The sequence below is a fragment of the Schistocerca piceifrons genome, chromosome 2, assembly GCF_021461385.2.
Source record: "Schistocerca piceifrons isolate TAMUIC-IGC-003096 chromosome 2, iqSchPice1.1, whole genome shotgun sequence".
NCBI lineage: Eukaryota > Metazoa > Arthropoda > Insecta > Orthoptera > Acrididae > Schistocerca > Schistocerca piceifrons.
Genome location: NC_060139.1, coordinates 359,612,878 through 359,633,631, shown reverse-complemented (window position 1 = coordinate 359,633,631; position 20,754 = coordinate 359,612,878). Strand labels below are relative to the sequence as shown.

Here is a 20,754-nt window from a genome sequence, read left to right as displayed (position 1 = left end):
TGCAAAACGACAATGGGTGCAAGCCCCCTCCTTGAAAAACATGACCACATCATAACACCACCGAATTCTATTGTTGGCACTACACATGCTGCCACACGATATTCACCGGGCATTCACCACACCAACACCCTGCCATTGGACTGCCTCATTGTGTACCATGATTCATCACTCCACACAATGTTTTTCCATTGTTCAATTGTCCAATGTTTACGCTCCTTACACCAAGCAAGGTGCTGTTTGGCATTTACCAGCATGATGTGTGACTTATGAGCAGCCATCAACCATGAAATCCAAATTTTCTCACCTCCTGCCTAGCTGTTGTAGTACTTGCAGTTGCAGATTGGGATTCCTGTGTGGTGGTCGGGATTAGATGTCTGCCTTTTACACATTATGACCCTCTTCAACTGTCGGCGGTCTGTCAGTCAACAGACGGGGTCAGCCAGTATGCTTTTGTTCTGTATGTGTCCCTTCATGTTTCCACTTCATTATCACATTGGAAACAGTGGACCTAGGGATGTTTAGGTGAGTGGAAATCTTGCATGCAGATGTATGACAAGTGACTTCCAATCACCTGACCACGTTCAAAGTCATTGAGTTCCATGGAGTGCCCCATTCTGCTTTCTCATGATATCTAATGACTGCTGAGGTTGTTGATATGGAGTACCTGGCAATAGGTGGCAGCACAATGCACCTAATTTGAAAAACGTACGTTTTTGGGGTGTCCATATACTTTTGATCACAAAGTGTATATCTAAATAAATAGCCTTACAAGATCCATTAAAAGTTCACTTCTACTTAAATGGTAAGAAAAGTGAGTCAATTTTTGTCTGACATACTTTTGAAGAAAACATAATCAACAGCTTTACCGATATACAGTTCCCTATACATGAAAGTGGAATATAAAATCAGTTACCAAGAGTATTTATCATATTAAATAGGAAAAATAGGCAGATACATCTACAGATTATCAAGATCCATAAAAGATTCTGAAACCTGCAAAAAACAAACTAGGCCCCTACAGCTGCCCACAGAACTGTTTGAGAGTCAATCATAAATATTTCATTAGTGTTAGAATACTTCACTCAGAACAAATAGGACAGTTACATTCAAGGGCCATCCACTCTGCAGTGCTACAGTATGCAACTCACACAAAAAAATTCTGTCCTTAAGTTCTGTAGAATTGCTGAAGAACACTTGACTCTGTGCTGTGTACTAAATAATACCCCATTTTCATAATGGCATATTTTCAAACATATGTTATATTTTTAATCTGTAATCTGATATAGATACTATGCTATCAAGTTTTACTTTCTTAGTTTTACACATTCAGGTCTTTGTGTACTCTGAACTACCAGTGTTGTGATTATTGATTCGTAGTTTTATAATAACCCACAAGGCAAAAATAACATCTTTGAAAGAATTACAGTAGAAAATAGGCTATGAACTGAAAAAAATTAAGTTATATTAAGAAAGTTGTGAAACACAGGAAAAAGTTCGTTTTTCTTTTTGGCTAAAGATAAAACGTGGTGTGGAAAACTTTCTAGCAGTAAGCACTTTGATATTCATGATAAAAATAGTAAATAAGTCAACTGAATATTAATATGGTAAGGAAAGTTCCAGTAAATGTTTAAGAATAAATGTCATTTGTACTGTGTATGAACAGCAAGACTTATTCCAAAACATTACTTTGGAAAACTGTAATATTTTGTGCTTTTGAGCATATTCTAATACATGTGACAACATTATTGTATTGTTCACTTTAAATTAGTGAGAGAATATCATAAGTTATCTATCATTGATGTTAAAGTAAAACAGAATCTAGAGGACAGCGTTGTGACCCCAAAGGTATCTGGAACAGAATAGAACAGACCTATTCAAGTAAGTATTAGTTAGAGAAGTCCGCCCCCGGTAGCTGAGTGGTCAGCGCGACAGACTGTCAATCCTAAGGACCCAGGTTCGATTCCCGGCTGGGTCGGAGATTTTCTCCACTCAGGGAGTGGGTGTTGTGTTGTCCTAATCATCATCATTTCATCTCCATCGACGCACAGGTCGCCGAAGTGGCGTCAAATCGAAAGACTTGCACCAGGTGGGCGGTCTGCCCGATGGGAGGCCCTCGTCACACGCAATGTACATAGTAAGAGAGGCTTTGTTTCCTAATTAGCAAAGATAATGAAATGGGAAATGAAATTTAAACTAAAAAATTGAAAAGAAAATAGCGATGGATAACCATTGAAAACTTGTAACAGTGCACTAAATAGCAGAGGGGTAGAGTAGCCAATAAGCACTTTAACAAGAATTGAAACTTTGCTAGCTTCCGGAGCAATCCATTTTTGAGCTACAGCATGCATCCCCCCCCCCCCCCCCCCCCCTCCTTACAAACACACACACACACACACACACACACACACACACACACACACACACACACACACACCTGTGCAGTTACATTGTGCTAACTAGGTTCACAATCTTGGGCCGGCCGGAGTGGTCGTGCGGTTCTAGGCGCTGCAGTCTGGAACCACGAGACCGCTACAATCGCAGGTTCGAATCCTGCCTCGGGCATGGATGTGTGTGATGTCCTTAGGTTAGTTAGGTTTAATTAGTTCTAAGTTCTAGGTGACTGATGACCTCAGAAGTTAAGTCGCATAGTGCTCAGAGCCATTTGAACCATTTTGAACCACAATCTTGGAACTGCATATTTACTGGGTGAGGGGTTGTGTCAGGTGGAGTGAAAAGAGAAGCAGGAGGAAGAGTTACAGAAGGGTGGCTGATGGCTTAGAGGAAGGCCTCACTTACACAATATACAAATGTAGGACGAAGAGGCAGCAGGTGCATGCAATAGGAATGCAGCTGACAATAATGAGTTCATGCAGTGCATGATGATAGTGAAAATGCCATACAGGAGTGAATTGGGTGATTATGACAGAACAGAAGAAGAGGAGACTATGGGAAGAAGAGTGTATGCACAGGATAAATGAAGTTAGGGTTTTGAGACAGGGTGGCGGTGGGTGTGAAAAATGAGGTCCAGAGGTTTATATGCGCAAAGGAAGTGTTTCGAGGACTACTTCCATCTATATAATTTAGAGAAGATTGAAATAGAGCATGTTGCAGCACTGTATACTGCCACCGGGTGTTCAACTCTGCTCTTGGCCACAGTTTGAAAGTGGCCATTCACTTGGCTGAGCAACCGGTTGACAGTCATATCCACATTCAATAAAGTGTACAAATTGCAACAAAGCTGGTAATTACATGACTTATTTTCACAGGAGGCCCTGACTGTGATGAGATAAGATAAAATTGTGAAGGGACCCGAGTAAGATGTACTGGGTGGCTGTATTGGACAAATCTTGCTTTGAGGTCTCCCACAAGGATATAACTTGTGTGAAAATGGGTGGGAGTGGGTGTGGCATAAGGATTGATCAAAATATTGGTTAGATTGGATGGACTGTGGAATGCCACATTAAGAGGGATGGGAAGGATACTGGGTACAGTATTCCTCATTCCAGGGTATGATGCTTAACTGTCAAAGGCCTTATAAATGATATGGTACATTTGTTCCCTTTGGGGATAGAATTGGGTGATGAGAGGAGTAGTCCTTTGTAGCTGGGTCATTCCATGCTAAGTGGTCCCACATGATCATCATGGATTTTGTTGAAATTTTGTATGTGCAGTCACACATGTTCCCAATGAACATCCTAAGTTTCATGATTATTAATTCAATATGCCAGAGATGCAGTAATTTGTTTCACCTCATAGTGCACCTATTAACGTGCACCCATGAGTTTTCAGTAACTTTGTAACATAATATCTCCAGTAATATTTTCTTGAAAGAAACAAAACTAGCCTAACTTGCACAACTTTTTGCATTCTCTTAATCAAAGTAATAATAAAAAAAAGTTTTCTTGAGTGATTTTCATATGGATAATTGGAAGTAATGTTGGCCGAAAGAATAGATGCTTAGAAAAAATGTGAAGTTAGCTTTTCATATTGGTGGAAGTAATTGTGGTATGTACCTGAAAATTTTGCATGTACTAACTTACCAGCACAAAGTCTCAGAATATAAAATTTCATCCTTTTAATGCTTTCCAGTAACTTAGTTTAAAAATTGAGGACTAAGTTGACGACATTTTTAGAAATGACAGAAATAGCTCTTTTTGGCCCACTCTTGCAAAAAAGAATCTTCTGCAAACTTTTTAAAACCATTTTCATTAGAAAGACCATGTTCTAAACCACATAAAAACTATATTTAATTTTGCACTGTGAGCATATAATGCACTAAAAAACAGTGATGGGGTGAAGCAAAGTCAGCCGAAAAAATAGACATTTGAAAAAATTTGCAGTTAAGCATTTTATGAAATTCACCATTTCATTTCTCTGGAAGTAATTATGAGATATACCTGGAACTTTGCACATGTAAACTTACCAACAGAAGGTCAGAATATAAAATTTCATTCTCCTGATGCTTTCCTATTGTTTACAAATCATCACACTTTTTAAAAAAAAAAAAAAAAAAAAAAAAAAAAAAAAAAAAAAAAAAAAAAGTGCTCACTGCAAACTCTTTAAAACCCATTTTCCATTGTGACCAAATAAGCCGTCCAAAACACAATGACAAGCTGGAGGTACATTGAAAATGAGCCCTGGTACTGATATTAAATCTGGCATCTTTCATTATGTTCTACAATTGATTAGTACACTTCGGGGAAGGCAGTATCAAAAGTCTTGATGACTGGTAAGTGAGATAAAGTTCAAATAACTTGAAAAACTTCAAAAAAGGGTGTATTTTGTCACAACTCGTTGTGTCTGTTTTGCTGCTATAACTACAGAATAAAACTGGTTACAACCTTTATTATTTAACTGTGCATTACAAAGGCAGCAGACATCATGGCAGTAAAGTAGTTGCATAACAACTGCAGCACTACTGTCACATTGTGTAAATTTTGAAGTTCACAGTTGTCTCCATGACATTTTTTGATATGGATTCATGTTTTAGAGCATTATTAGTATGTATTTTTATTCTGTAATGCTATTGATGTGCTACTTTAATTCTGGTTAAAGTTATAGCATAGTTTGTTGTTAATGTGGAATATTGGCGTACACATGAAAAATTGTGTAAATGTATTGGTATGGTCCATGGTGGCTTAACCACTGCTGGTTCCTTTTGAAATTAGAAGACCAACATCCCCATAACCATAGGGGCCATGCTCAGTGGCTGTACAACAGGAGCCACAGGTGAGTTTCTGTACCACAGATTCCTAAGTCTCATATGTTCGTTTTTTTTTTTTTTTTTTTTTTTTTTTTTACACAGAATCCCAAGCCAATACATTTCTATAAGTGTCAGAGGCCATAGCTAGAGGAGGTCTCTTTTAGGATTCTTAAATTGTGTTTACTTCAAGCTACTTGAATTTTAAAAACAGTGCTCATTAGTTTGCTGTAGAAAACAGCGAGCAAAACTATACTCCTGGTCACGACAGTCACTGATGGGATTGTTTGAAAAGAAATTTTAATAACACAGAACCCAAAAAATTACTTTTTTAAACTGTGTTTACCTCAGATTATTATAGCCACAAAAGAGAAAACTATTCAGTATTTCATTTCATTTTTTACAAAAAGAATGTTGTGCTGATTCTGTAGAGATGTCCAAAAAAACAAAAAAGCTTACTTACTTGCAGTTTTTCTGACTTACGCTCATTTCATAGGCATCAGGACTTTTGATATTATCTTCCACAGAAAGTACGAAATAGTTGTAGGACATAATAAAAAATGGCAGATTTAACTTGAGTACCAGTGGAATATGGGCCCATTTTCAATGGACCTCCACCGTATCATTAGTTTTTAGGGCTTTATAGGCTTGCATTGCAAAACCATATACAGGGTGTTACAAAAAGGTACGGCCAAACTTTCAGGAAACATTCCTCACACACAAAGAAAGAAAATACGTTATGTGGACATGTGTCCGGAAATGCTTACTTTCCATGTTAGAGCTCATTTTATTATTTCTCTTCATATCACACTAATCATGGAACGGAAACACTCAGCAACAGAACGTACCAGCGTGACTTCGAACACTTTGTTACAGGAAATGTTCAAAATGTCCTCCATCAAATAACCCCATAAATGAAAGTCAAGAGGGTTGAGGTCAGGAGAGCATGGAGGCCATGGAATTGGTCTGCCTCTACCAATCCATCGGTCACCGAATCTGTTGTGGAGAAGTGTACAAACACTTCAACTGAAATGTGCAGGAGCTCCATCGTGCATGAACCACATGTTGTGTCATACTTGTAAAGGCACATGTTCTAGCAACACAGGTAGAGTATTCCGAATGAAATAGTGATAACGTGCTCCATAGAGCGTAGGTGGACTGCTCCATAGAGCGTAGGTGGACAAAACTAAAATGAGCTCTAATATGGAAATTAAGCGTTTCCGGACACATGTCCACATAACATCTTTCCTTTATTTGTGTGTGAGGAATGTTTCCTGAAAGTTTGGCCGTACCTTTTTGTAACACCCTGTGTATTTTTGAGCAGTTTAGAACATGGTCTTTATAATGAAAACAGTTTAAAAGAGTTGGCAGAAGTGGACCAAATAATAGCCTTTTTTGGTGTTTTTAGAAAAATTGTCACTTTTCCCTTCAGTTTGTAAACTATTGGAAAGCAATACGAGAATAAAATTTTATATTCTAAGATTTTTTATTGGTAAGTTAGCACATGGGAAGTTTTAGGTACATCCCACAATTACTTCTGGATATATAAAAAGCTGACATCTGTTTTTTGGCCAGCTTTGCTTCAAATTATCCAAATCCAAAAACATCAGAAATTTTTTGTTATTATTTTGATTGAGAGGGCACAAAATGTTGTACAAAGTGACCTAGTTTTGTTTCTTTCAAAAAAATATTGCCAGAGATATTATGTCCAAGTTGCTGAAACCTCACAGGTGCACTGTTGATAGCTGCACTGTGGGGTAAAACAAATGACTATACCTATGGAAGAATCAAACTATGGAAAATCCAGGATGGAATGTAACAATATTAAAAAATGGTTCAAATGACTCTGAGCACTATGGACCTTAACATCTGAGCTCATCAGTCCTCTAGAACTTAGAACTACTTAAACCTAACTAACCTAAGGACATCACACACATCCATACCCAAGGCAGGATTCGAACCTGCGACCGTAGCGGTCGCGCGGTTCCAGACTGAAGCACCTAGAACCACTCAGCCACTCTGGCCGGCTAACAATATTAGAGAAGGTAAGCTGGCACTCACCATATAGTGGAGATGCTGAGTCTCAATAGGCACAACAAAAAGATTCACACAATTATAGCTTTTGGCCATTAAGGAGTTTGTCAGCAACAGGCACACATACACACATGCGCGCACACACACACTCATGCAGACACAACTTGCACTTGTACCTGCAGTCTCAGAATTTTTAAAAAATATTATTTTGATTAAGAGGGCACAAAATGTTGTACAAGGTGGCCATTAAGGCTCTTGTCAGCAATAGACACACACGCACACAGACACCCATACAAATGCAACTTTCACACACGTCTGCAGTCTGCGACAACTTGTCGGAGACTGCAGACATGTTTGCAAGATGCATTTGCCTGAGTGTGTGTGTGCATGTCTGTATGTGTGTCTATTGCTGACAAAGGCCTTAATGGCCGAAAGCTATAATTGTGTGAATCTTTTTGTTGTGCCTATCGCGACTCAGCGTCTCCGCTATATGGTGAGTGGCAACTTTCCATCTCTAATATTGTTATATGCCTATGGAAGTATTGAATTAATCAGCATCCAACTTTTCCAATGTTCATTGGGAACAAGTGCAAATGTTCACACAATATTTCATCAAAATCCATGATGGTCTTGCGGGAACTATTTAGACCACTTAGCATGGAATGGCCCAGCTGGTTCTTGGAGGTGGTGGGAGGATTAGAGGCAGGTGAGGGAATGGCACAACAAATATGTCTGCATTTTAGTGATGGGGGATAGTGTCAGTCTATGATCTTTAGTGTTAGTGAGATCCTCAGCATATGGGAGTTCTCATCACCGCAAATTCACCCTCCATGGTGGCCAGATTATATGGGAGTGTGGAAGGAATGATAGCTGTCAAACTGCAGGTATTGTTGATGGTTACTGGACTTGATATGGACAGATATGTAAATGGACCATCACAGTGGTGGAGGTCAATGTCCAGGAAGATGGCATGTTGTGCCAATGAGAAGGTGTTGAAGTTGTGGAGGGCTGAGGGTAAGCTGTCTCGATCTTGGGTCAATATTTTGAAGAGATGGTCCGTAAATAGGTTGGCTTGGGAGGGTACCATTGGGTGCCCATGACTGTATGCTGGTTGTTTCAATGTTTTCTCCTCAGAGGAGAAACAGTTAGGTATGTTTGAGAATATAATTAGCCATGAAATGGTGGGTTTGGAATTGGAAGAAGATTGTGAAAAAGGATGTTCAATAGCTACATGGGCATGGGAAGTATTAGTTGACAGGCCAGTGGCATCAACAGCATTGAATAGGGATCAAGGCGGTAATGGGATGGAGATTTGTGAGAGTCAGTGAAGAAAGTGGTTTGCATCTTTAGTATGGAAAATTAGGCTACAGACAGTTGTTTGGAGGTGCTGCTCAACGAGAGTGGAGATTCTTTCAACAGGTACACAGCAACCAACTAGTACAGGGTATCCAGGATTGTTGGGTTTATGGGTTTTGAAAAGCCACGTACAAGGTTCAGCTCATTGTGAAAGAAGGCTAACCCTAGAATCCCCACCCCCCACCCCCACCCCCCAAAAAAAGTCTAACTGTAAAATGTCCCTCTCTTTCGACAATGATCTCCAAATGTTCAGATTCTGCCAATCCCTGTCTCTTGCTAAGTTCATACATAGAAACAAGTCTCCATGATACAGGTGTTACTGAATCACCTCCACTCAGTGCAGTTTTACAATACAAACTACAAACATCATTCAATAATTTTTTTCTGGGTTTGTGACCACATTGTCAATCTGTATAGAACTACCAACGTTTTGGTCCCTGTTGCAAGCAAGCTTCTTCAGGGCGTTTTTGTTTACTGCTGAACTTTGTTTTTTGTATACCTGTAGACATGGCTGTTGTCTAATTCTGATAGGCTGTTTAGGATGAAGGGGAGGTATGTTAGAAGTCTTTATTGGTGTTTTTATTATTTCTTTTCATTGATGGAAACCTGACATTTTGATTGGTGTTTGAAACCTGACATTTTGATTGGTGTTTGCATTACTGCTTGTCATTGGAGGAAATCAGCAAATGGAAAACCAGGCAGCAGCTGTGACATGGCATTGTTCTCCTGCTTTCTAGCCCTGGCTGAGGTGCGCCAATACTCTATGGATCTGTGGCTGCTGCGGTCTCCTATGCACCTGTATTTATTGCTTCACGTGAGCTATTGTCCTGTAGCACTGTTATTGCTGGCAGCCAAGATGTTGGAAGTCAGTACCTGTCTTCTCTGTTCATGTTGCCCAGTTGCTTGGCTATTTCTATTGCCTCTCTAATCTTCCTCCTGAAAGTAAGAGGCTGTTTTGCCAGTACGCGTGCTTGACCAAAATCAATATGTTTACCGCACTCATCCTGGAGTTCTGCCACCACTGACTTGGTGTCCTGTCTTAATCGGATATATTTTTCGTGTTCAGATATCTGTGTGCTAATTGGTTGCCCCATCTCGCCTACATACACTAATCCACATTTGCACTTGATTTCTAAAACTCCAACAACATGTAGTTTGTGAACTGTATCTTTATTATGCAAAGAATATCTTTTATTCTGTTGCTGCTTCAGAAAATCGGCTTGATGCCTGCTTGGTGGAGAATTTTGCCTGTCTGTTCAGTGACACCTTGAACATATGGTAAGAGTGATGTTTTGTGCTTCCTTTTGCTCTCCTCTGATGCCTTCATTCTTTGTCACCATAGTTTTGTCTATTTCTTTCATTCCATAAACATTGTCTCAAAAATGGATTTAAGGTTTTGTAGTTCACCCTTTAGATGTTCCTTATCGCTGATCCTGTGAGCCCTCTTGGTTAAAGTGTGCAGGGCGGATTTCTTCTGCGTAGGGTTATGATGGGAGGAGGCAGGCAGGTACCTGTCAGTACTGGTTGGCTTCTTATATACTCTATGGCCTTGTTTACCATCAGGCTTTCTGTAAACTTCCTCATCGAGGAAGGGCAGCACCCCATTCTTTTCTATCTCCATATTGAATTGGATTCTGCTGTGCTGCTGGTTGATGTGTTGGTGGAAATTTCGTAGACCTTCCCTCCATGTGGTCTGATAACAAAAGTATCATCAACATATCAGAGCCAACATTCTGAGCATAATGGTGAGGACTGGAGTGCTGTTTCTTCAAATGCTTCCATAAAGATGTCTCCTGCATAGGTGAGAGAGGAAAGCCCATAGCTATGCCATCTGTCTGTTCATAAAATTCCCCTTTCCACCTGAAATAGGTGGTTGTTAAACAGTGGCGCATGAGATCACAGATATCGAGTGCCATGCGTTCCTCTAAGATGTTCGTGTGTCTTGTACTGGTATATACAGTATATATATTGAAAATGCGGTCACAAGCATAGAAAAATTTTATTGAATGTGTCAGTGGTTGTGGAAGCCTGCGTTTATATGCATACATCATATCCCCCAAATTGAAATCCTTCCCCTCAAACACCTGGTGTGGCAATTATGACAGGAAAATGGCTGATGAAAAATGTCTTGGAAATGGACTGGTGACAAAGAGATTAAGGGGTGACAAGAAGGATGCCATTTTAATAGAAATATGTGTGCCAACAAGTCAACAGATTGATGAGGAAGTAGAGGAATATTATGAAAAGACTGAAGAAATTATAGATAAAGAAAAATATCGTTATTGAGAGAAGGTACAAAAGCTGCCTGAGGAATGCCAGTCATATCCTGAAGTAGACATAGATTTTGACCACAACTTGGTGGCAGTGGACTTGCAAATAACATTGAAGAGAGTGAGAAGAGGAAAACCAAGAGACATAGAAACACTAAAGGACAAAGGTACGGATGCTGAGTTGAAACACACATTTATGTCAAAATAGGATAGAGTTTCCAGTGAGTAGAGTGGAAATGAGAAATGGAAGGGGATCAGACAAAACCTTAAGGAATCTGCAGAAGAAGTTATAGAGGTGAGGAAGTTTGAAAGAATAAGGAAAGAGTGGGTAACAAAGACAATGTTATGTAAGATGGAAGGAAGAAGGAAATGGAAGACAATAGGAACTGAGGAAGGGGAAAGAATTTTAAGAAAGCTGAGTAATGAATTAAGGAGAGAAAGAGGAGAGGCAAGAAAGATGTCGATGAAGAAGAGATGTAAGGAAATATAGAAACTAGAAAATAAAGGAAAGTATGAAATGATGTATAGACTACCTGTTGACCAAGACTTTGAAGCAAACAAAAGCAGGACAAGTATGGTACTGTAATAGAAAGAAGTGATGGTACTATAGTTCATAAACTGGAGAAGGTGTTGGAATGGAAAGACTGTAGAATTCCTGTATGAGTCTGATCAAAAACTAAACAATATTGAATTAGAAGAGATGAGAGTTATAGAAGAGGACAAAGGATGCTGCATCTTGGAAGGAGAAGTAAAAAAGGCTTTAAGAGAGACAAAGAATCATGAAGCAAGTGAAGGATTATCAGCAGATTTGTTTAAGACCCTTGGAGTAGTGGTGTGAGAGAGTTAACTTATCTACATAATAGGACGTATGAAAGAGGTGAACAGTCAGATGACTTCTTGCTGCAGTAATGATACTGATTGAGAAGAAAAACAGTGCCAATAAAAGTGAGGCTTTTAGTACCAAAAGTTTGTTTTCTCATGCAGCGAAAGTTCTGCTAGGAGTGATAAATAGAAGTCTTCATGGAAAAATGGGAAAGACCGTTGCAGAGGAACATTATGAATTTAGAAGAGGGTAAAAGTACAAGAGCTGCAACTGGACTGCTGAGAATTAGACATAAAAGATACACTGCAAGAGCAAGAGAAGTTTATGCTGTTGTCATTGATTTGGAGAAATCCCTTGAGAGGATACAGTGGAATAAATTACTGGACATTCTAAAAAATAATGGTGTTGACTAGAGATATAAAAGGCTGATTAAGAACCTACACCTACAACAGAAAACATGAGTACAGATTGGGAATGATATGACAGAGGAAAGCACATTTGGAAGGGGAGTGAGACAAGGCTGCTGTCTCTCACCAGTACTGCTTAACATATATTTGGAGAATATTATTAAAAAAATGTTTGAAACGAAAAAGAGGAGTGCCCATTGGTGGTAGCAGGATACAGGGTATTTGATTTGTAGGTGATCCAGTGTTACTGCAGAGAAGAAAATAGCTACTATTAGAATGTTTAATTAAATAAGACCTGTGAGGAATAGTGCAAGAAATGTAAGACCAACAATAAAGTTAGGACAGGAAGTTGTAGAACAAATTAGTGCTTTCAGATATATGGGAAGCATAATTATGGATGGCATGAGCTTTAATAAGGATGTGAAAACACCTATAGCAATTTACAAGGAGGCATTTTGTTGGAGGTGGCTTCTACACTATTGATGCTGATACATGGACTCTGAGGAAAGAGGAAGAAATAAGAACAGAAGCATTTGAGATGATTTGGAGGAGGATGAAAGGTCTAAAATAGGTAGACAAAGTGCGAAATGAGAAAGTTTTGAAAAGAGTGGGGGAAGAGAGAGAAATTTTAAAGGTAATGAAGAAATACAATTGGTGTGGGCAGTGGGTGAGAAGAGATAGTTTACTGATGGATGCTAAGGAAGGAATGGTGAATGGAAGAAGAATAATAAGAAGAGGAAGATGCAGAAGATATCAGATGGTGGATAGTATGAGGATAGAAAACAATTATGAGAAAATGAAGAGGATAGTATATGACAGGATTGCATAGAGAGCTGCTCTAGTGCAGAATACTGATGATGATGATGAAACACATGGAAGAGAACTATGGGCATGACCCCGAACTTTTATCAAATTTACTGACATCCTATTCCTGCCTTGGAGCACTACTACCCATCAATACCTGTACTACCACCAGTGACCCTCCTTCTCAACCTCTCATAGCACCTGGACCCTATCATACTGACCTTTACCATCTGTCATACCCCACAAAACTCCCTCTCATCATCCCAGAAGCCTAGAACTTAAATCCAAAATGCTGTTGTCAACCTGTCCACCTAAAATCTCAGTTTTATAGAAGTTTCAGTCCTATCCAAAGGCCTCATTTTCAGCCACATACACAGTTTCAATCGAGCTGAACTTTCCAAAGACTTACTATCTTCTCAATCCCCACAAAGGAAACACTTTTTTGCTACCCTCCAATCAAAGCCAACCAATCCCAACACTGAAGCTTGCCTCTCCAAGTTTATACTGCCATCCAACTATGAACTTCCCCTGCCTTGACCTAACCACTCCCTTGTTACCTTCCAGGAATTCTGTACCTGCTACTTGTCCCATGTCTCTTTGCCAGAACAGAAACCTCTCAGTCCACAACCCTAAGACATATATTTAATCATCCTCCTTGCATACAAAGGTTCTCCTGCTGTCATGATGAACTGCAATGTTACCTGGAAGATGGCCTCTGCCAGCTATCTGACTCTTCCAGTTTCAAGCCCTGCAGTAGTGACCCCATCCTAGAAGTCCAATGTAATCTCCAGTCCCTAGTCAAATCCTTAAGCCCATCCTAGAATCTCTCCCTCACCTCCTCCTTGAATCCATTTTCCTCCTCATCCCAATGACCCAACACAGCTCAAATACCCATTAGTGGGCAGTAGGGACCATCTTGACTACCAGTATTCTACGGGATGCCCAGCGGTCCATAAACCCAACAATACTGGATGTTCTATATGATGCCCAACAAACTGTAAACCCAATAATAGTGGATGCTCCATTGTAGCTTGTTATTGTCTCCCATTGAAAGAATCTCTGCTCTTGTCAAAGAACACCTCCTATCCATTCCCTGTAGCATATCCATCCATACTAAAGATATGAATCATTTTCTTCATTTACTCGCAATCATCTCCATCCCCATTACGTATTGGATCCCTGTTTGTCACTGTTGATGCCACCACCCTATACTTCAACATCCCCCATGTCCATGGCCTTGTTACTATCAAACACTATCTCTTCCAAATCCAGTCCCACACCTCATTCCTTATTCATCTAACTAATTACATTCTCACAGATAACTGTTTCTCCTTTTAGGAGAAGATACAAAAACAAAGCGATGATAAGGCCATGGTCATCCACATAGCACCCTCATGTGCCAACCCCTTGTCTGGTTCACATTAATTGATGGTACCTTCATGATCTGGACTCAGGGGCAAGACAGCTTATCCTCTTCCACCACAGCCTCAATGCCTTCTCTCCCATTCACTTCAACAGGACCTCTTCAGCCCAAATGCCAACTTCCTGGATGTGACCTTCTCCACTGTGAAGGTTCTATCCATACTTCTGTCCATATCAAGTTCTCTTACCATCAACAATACCTGCAGTCTTACAGCTCTCATTCCTTCAGGCACTGTCCCCCATACGTACCGAAACCTAGACATGTATTCTGAGCCATATCATCACACGCTCTTAATCCTCTCATCACCCCAAGAACTAGCTGCAAAGGCACACTTCCCCTCATTAGTACACTCTCAGAATGGAACAACTGAACCATGTCCTTTGCCATGGCTTCATGCCTGGAAATGAGGAATGTGCTACCCATAATCTTTCCCACCATTCTGAAAGTGGTATTCGACAACCCATTCAATCTAAGCAATATTCTTGTCCATTCGTATGCCACACCCATCTCATCCCTTGTCACATGGGTCTTGTTCCTGAGAGAGAATGTTCTGGAGCAAGACCTGCCCAATATAGTCATCTAGCACATCCTACTACAGTCCCATCACAGATTTATTCTGTGCCATCAGAGTCAGGATCATCTGTGAAAGCAACCATGTTGCAAACATGCTACGCTGGAATTTCTTCACAGCATTTTATGTGGGCATGACTCCAAGCAGTAGTCCACCTTACTGAATGGCTGCAACAAAACTGTAGTCAAGAGTGGAGTTGACACTCCCCCCTCCCAAATCCATCCCCTCAATTGCACCCACGCAGAGGTAGAGCATACTGCTGAACAAAACGTACTTAATTTCAGTGTCTCCTTCACAAACCACCCCATCTGGATCCTTCCCCCCAACACCAGCTTTTCTGAAATGTGTACATGAAAGTTGCCCTTTGCTTCCATAATCCTCCTGGGCTTAATCTTTGATAGCCCCCTTCCCTAAACCCATCACTACCCTCCCCAAGAGCGCTAACTTCACTTATCCTGAATCCACACACTTTTCTCTGTCTCTCCTTCCTCTGTTCTGCCACCCCCACCCAATTCACCCCTCTATGCCATTTTTTCATTGAGCACTGCACAAACTCATCAATGTCAGTCCATGTCACATTCCTATACCATGTGTCTGCTGCCTCTCCCTCCTGTATTTGTATCCTGTGTATCTGCTACCTCCCTCTGAGCCTTCCCTTGCACAATTCTCCCCCCCCCCCCCTTCTGCGACCTTCCCTCCTGCTACCCACCTCTTTCTTTCCCTCTCCCGCTCCATCTAACAGAACCCCTCACCTCAGTCAACCTACAGATTTGCAGTCCCAGTAGTGTGCATTTAGTTGACACAATGTATCTACACAGGAGTTTAAATGTTAAATTTGTGTGTGTGTGTGTGTGTGTGTGTGTGTGTGTGTGTGTGTGTGTGTGTTTAATACTCAGAAAAAGGACAGGTCCAATTGCTAAAAAAGTTTTCATTCTTGTTTACATGCATTCCGATGACTCAGTTCTTCTATTGTTTGTTGACTTGTTACTTCTCCTCTTACTCTATTTACATTCTACCAAAACTGCCAATGAATGACATCAAAGTCCTGCAGTAATACTGGCTTTGTCGAAAATATTTCACCTCTCAGTCATTGGGTGATGGAAATTAAGAGGAAAGGAAAGTGAAGACAAGAACTGGCAGGGAACTCGTGTTCCAGTGAAGCAGTGATAAGGCAAGATGGCAATTCTTCAGCAGCACAAACTATTAGAGATTACTGTATTACATTTAACAATAACAAAAGGGCAATGTCCAATCTGTACACAGTTTAAGTGTGGCTTACACAGTGACAGTTCTGAGTTTATCATTGCTGCTACACGAATGAACACATGCTTAAAGTGCGTAGGTGGGAGCCTTCTCCAACATTTACACGAAGTTCAAAAGCTCAGTGCGGATACAAAAAGTTTGCCATTAGCCAAGGTCACAGGTAGTCATGAATGAAAGTAAGGGAGAAACCAGCTGTTTGCCATCGCATTGAAAGGAAATACAAAAGTGCATCACATGGGTGCTTGGCACCAGAACAAAGCAGTTCAATGTACAGAGCATTTATGTGTGCTGCTGCATGTGGAATTTATGGCCTCCAGAAATTGGTAGGCAACTCTCAAAAACATCTTGAGAAACTGCTCTATTGTGTCTGGTGCTGCTTTGGAACCTGTGGCACTCGCCAGCTATCTGCCCAAAGTAATATACAAAACTGGCTCACCTAATTTGTTCATGAATAATTGTGTGGCAGTCCGCAAGTCCTTGTTGGAGTACTGGTTCAAAATGAAAGTACTGTTGTGGTCTCGGCTAAAGGCAAACTTTTTGTATCCGCACTGAGCTTTTGAACTTTGTGTAATTTTTGGAGAAGGCTCCCACCTATGAACTTCAAGCATGTTTTCATTCCTGTAGCAGCAACTGGACAAATTGTGGGACTCAGGAAATTTATAAATGAGGGGACACCACACAGTTGCTCCCCCTCCCCCATTAGGGTAACAAAGCCAAATGCAGCTCCAATTCATCAATGCAGCTCCAATTCATCAAATGTTGCTGTGGCAGTATTGTGGTGTGGCAATGGCCGAGGTCCACTGTGCCTCATAGCCACTATGATAACAGTTGTCATGTTGACAGCCGGGCATGGCATGCAGTGGGGGAACACAGCTGGTTGCAGCTTAGGTGATGCAGTGCAGCAATGGCAGCACACTGTGTGTCAAGGCATGGCAGTCCAGAACATGCGATGGGCAACTAACAGATTGGTGTGCTGGACCACACGGCTGAAGATTCACCTGGTGACTTGTGATGTGATTGGGGCTGCAACTCGGGAAATAAGGTGCTGCGTGTTAGAGCAGTTTGCTCAGAGGGCATGTCAGGCAGCACGGGGGGCTGTGACACTGTGCAGTCTCACTTAGCATGAGAAGGAGGGTGAGTACTTGGGCAGGTGGTGCATGTACAGCTACGCATTGTGCGACCAGTGTGTGGGACGTAGCACATGCTGGAGTGTGCATGTGCTGGCAAGTGCTGCTGGTGCCACTGCTGTCTGCCACACATCCTAGTGAGGTGCTGGGATGTGGTGTTGACCATGAGGTGCTGGAGGGGCATTGCCTGTGACTCCATCTGTTGTTGGTGGCAAGGTGTCGGGCGCTGTGTACTCAGTATTGGGTCTCAAGTGCTGAAAATCGAGAGAGGCGGAGGGCGAGTGAACAGGAGTGAGGTAGCTGTGTCTGGGTCCCAGGTGCCAGCCGGTAGTTTGGCAGCACTGGCCAGGGTGCTGGTGGTGGTGGTATCAATGATGGTGGTGGTGTTGATGTTGACATCAGTGGTGGAATCAGTGGCGTCACTGGAGGCAGGGAGACCACAACTGTCAGTGGTGTATGGTCATCATGGAGGGTGAGCATGTAAGCTGGCTTTAACCTGTTGATGGACACAGCTGACAAAGCGCCATGTAGATGCAGAGTAAATATTTTGTCGTAAAATGAGGCAAGGACGGAGTATTGTGAGTGGAGTAGAGGCTGGCTGACGTCGATGAGTAGCATCATCTGAGTGCATAATGCAGTCATGATGCACAAAAGTCATGCACTCAGCATGGGATCTTGGAAGTGTTGGTCAGAGTCAGGCCATACATTCTTGAAGCTGCTGGATGTAAGCTGGGAAACAGGTAGTAGTGGGGAAAGGCTGCAGCTCAATAAAGTCACTTGGCCGGACCAGGGGCTGCCAGTGTACCAGGTTGGTGGCAAGCCTTGTGGGCCACCCACGAACTTAACAGGACCAAAGGCCATAGCAATGGACCATTTTGTGTTGAAGCAGGTAAGTTCCGATTTTAAAGTACGATGGAAACATGCCACAATGTCGTTGGCTGCTGGGTGGTAGCTCATAGTGAAATGAACAAGGGTGCCACAAGTCTCAGACATGGTTTTGAATAAATGGGAAGTGAATTGGCACCAGTGGTCTGATGTTACGTGGTTGGGCAACCAAAATGCGAAACTCAGCCATTCATGAAAGCTGTGGTAATTGTTTGCCCAAAATGTGAGGATGAGGATGACTCCTGGCTAGCTTGTGAACCAGTCTATCATCATGAGAAGAGAGCAGCAGCCATCTAAGGATGGAAGTGGGTCAACAATGTCAGTGTGTATGTGGGAAATCTGGTACTCAGCTGGGGGTAAAGTGGGCAACGGGCTTGTGAACATGACAGCACATTTTAGTGTCCTGGCATGGGACACAGACATGGGCCCAAGTGCGGCAGTCCTGCTGGGCCACAAGAAACATTCCTGGGTGAGGACAGTGAATCTACTGATATTGGGGTTTGCCAGGCTGTGTAGGCATTCAAAAGCTGGTTTGAGGAAGTGAGGGTGGAGGTAGGGGTAGATGCAGTCTTTGGAGCCATCAGTGTGCATGGGATCAGAAAGGATGTCACACCAAATGTGAAAGTCTGTGCCAGAGTCCAGGTGGAACTGGAGGACGACGTCCGAACTCAGATCCTGATGTAATTAAGCTAGTGTGAGGACAATGGACTGGGCTTTTGTAAGGGCCTCATAATCTAGCAGAGTGTCCAGAAGCAGCTGAGGCAGTGGCAATGATGTTATTGACCCTGACCGCATGGGGTATATCGATAAAAAACTGATCAACATACTTCTACTGACAGAACTGTCGGGGCAAAATTTGGTTGGCATCTTTCTGACAAAACCTTGTCGTAAGAGGGAAGTGGTCAATAAAAATGGTGTAATGTCTCCCCTCAGCCAAATGGTGGAAGTACTTCACTACCTCACAGATGGAGAGCAGTTTCCAATTACACATGGCCAATTTGCACTGGGGCTCAGATAGCTTGCCTGAAAAGAAAGTTAGTGGCTGCTGAGTGTCCCCAGTGCACTGTTGAAGGACCTCATCGATTGTGGATTGGCTCACATCACTGACAACATGGAGGGGGCAGATGGGTGGGGGTGTGGCAGAAGGGCTGCATTGACAAATCTTGCTTAGTGCTCTCAAAACTGGCTGTCGTAGGTGGGGTCCATGGTATAGGTTTCTACTTCACATTCGGTCATCCTGTGGTGTACCAATGAGAGGTTCCTGAACAGAGGCCACATTTTTAAGGAAGGGATGAAAAAAATTCCCATGCTTAGTAATCTTGGAAGCTCTTTACACATCTTGGGACATGAAAATTCGGAGAAAGCATGGACTTTCTCGGGCGGGGTCATGAGCTGGAACTGGAAATGGTGTGCCTTGAGAATTGAATCTCAGCTACCCTGAAAGCACATTTTGCTATGCTGGGAATGACCCCTTCTCTTTCTGTGTGGGTGAAAATATCTCTGAGGTGCTTAAGGTGTTCAGTCATGTCCTAGGAGTAGATAAGAATATTGTTGAGGTAGGCAAAACAGCATGGTGTGTTACGAAGGATATTGTCTAAAAAATGTTTCCAGGTTTACATTGCATTATGGAGGCCAAAGGTCATGAAGGGGCTTTCAAAGAGGTCACAAAGTGTGATGATGGTCATCTTATTGATATCCTTCCATGTGACCAGTATCTGTGTGAAAGCTTTCGCACAGTAATTACTAATAATGGTGATCTGGAAACATTGTTGCCATAGCTGCATAAGAGCGGGATAGAATAATGGTTGGGAATGGTTCTTGCAACACCTCTAGGGTGACAGGTCCTGTCCTTCTTAGGTGCTAAATGAAGTGCAGTGTAGCAAGGGCTTTTGCATAGGTGGAGAATTCTGGCGGCATTGGAAGTCTGGATTTCTGTCTGCTCAAGCCATGGCGTTCCTGGCAGGAGAGCATGAGAAGGGCAATGAACCAGTGGGCCCAGAGTAGTCATGATATAGTGTTGTGGTGAACATCGCAGGTGACACCGGTGAATGAGGGTTGGGGGTGGGGGAGATGTCAGGTGAGTAGTGGGAATTGCGAAAGAAGACTAGCAAAAGGGCGGGTGTAAGAAAGTTGTTTAATGGCAAGATGGTGGATTGACCCAACGTGCCTTCAACTAGACAACACAGTGAAAGACCTAAGAAGCTTCATGGAGGCCGAGTTCAACATGACAGGTGTAGGAACTGTAGGTGGTGATGACGGAACCATTTGGGGTGGTGAGGAGGAAGGGAATGGAGACTGGACAAAGGCAAGAGTTTCCATGGGAAGATGGACAGGTCTGAGTCACTGTCAATGAGGTAGGGTATTGGTGAGGTGGTGTTATGGTGGTTAAGTGTGGACAAGAGCTGGGAAATTGCTGAGAAACCATGTGTGCCTACTGCTGGTTGCTGATTGTGTTTAGGCACTATGAGCATGGTGGCCAGCATTTGACGGTGTCACTGCCAAACCACTCGTGATGCCAGCTGACGGGCTCAGTATCATATGGGTCCTTGGTCTAACCAGGTGTGTATAGGTTTACGTGCCTGCACAATTGT

At 42.1% G+C, this 20,754-nt stretch overlaps 1 protein-coding gene across 1 annotated transcript in view; it reads left to right on the top strand.

Moving 5' to 3' along the window:
• Nucleotides 1-20,754, top strand: part of LOC124775383 (guanylate cyclase 32E) — a 509,109-nt gene that overhangs the window by 182,226 nt on the left and 306,129 nt on the right. The window lies entirely within an intron of this gene.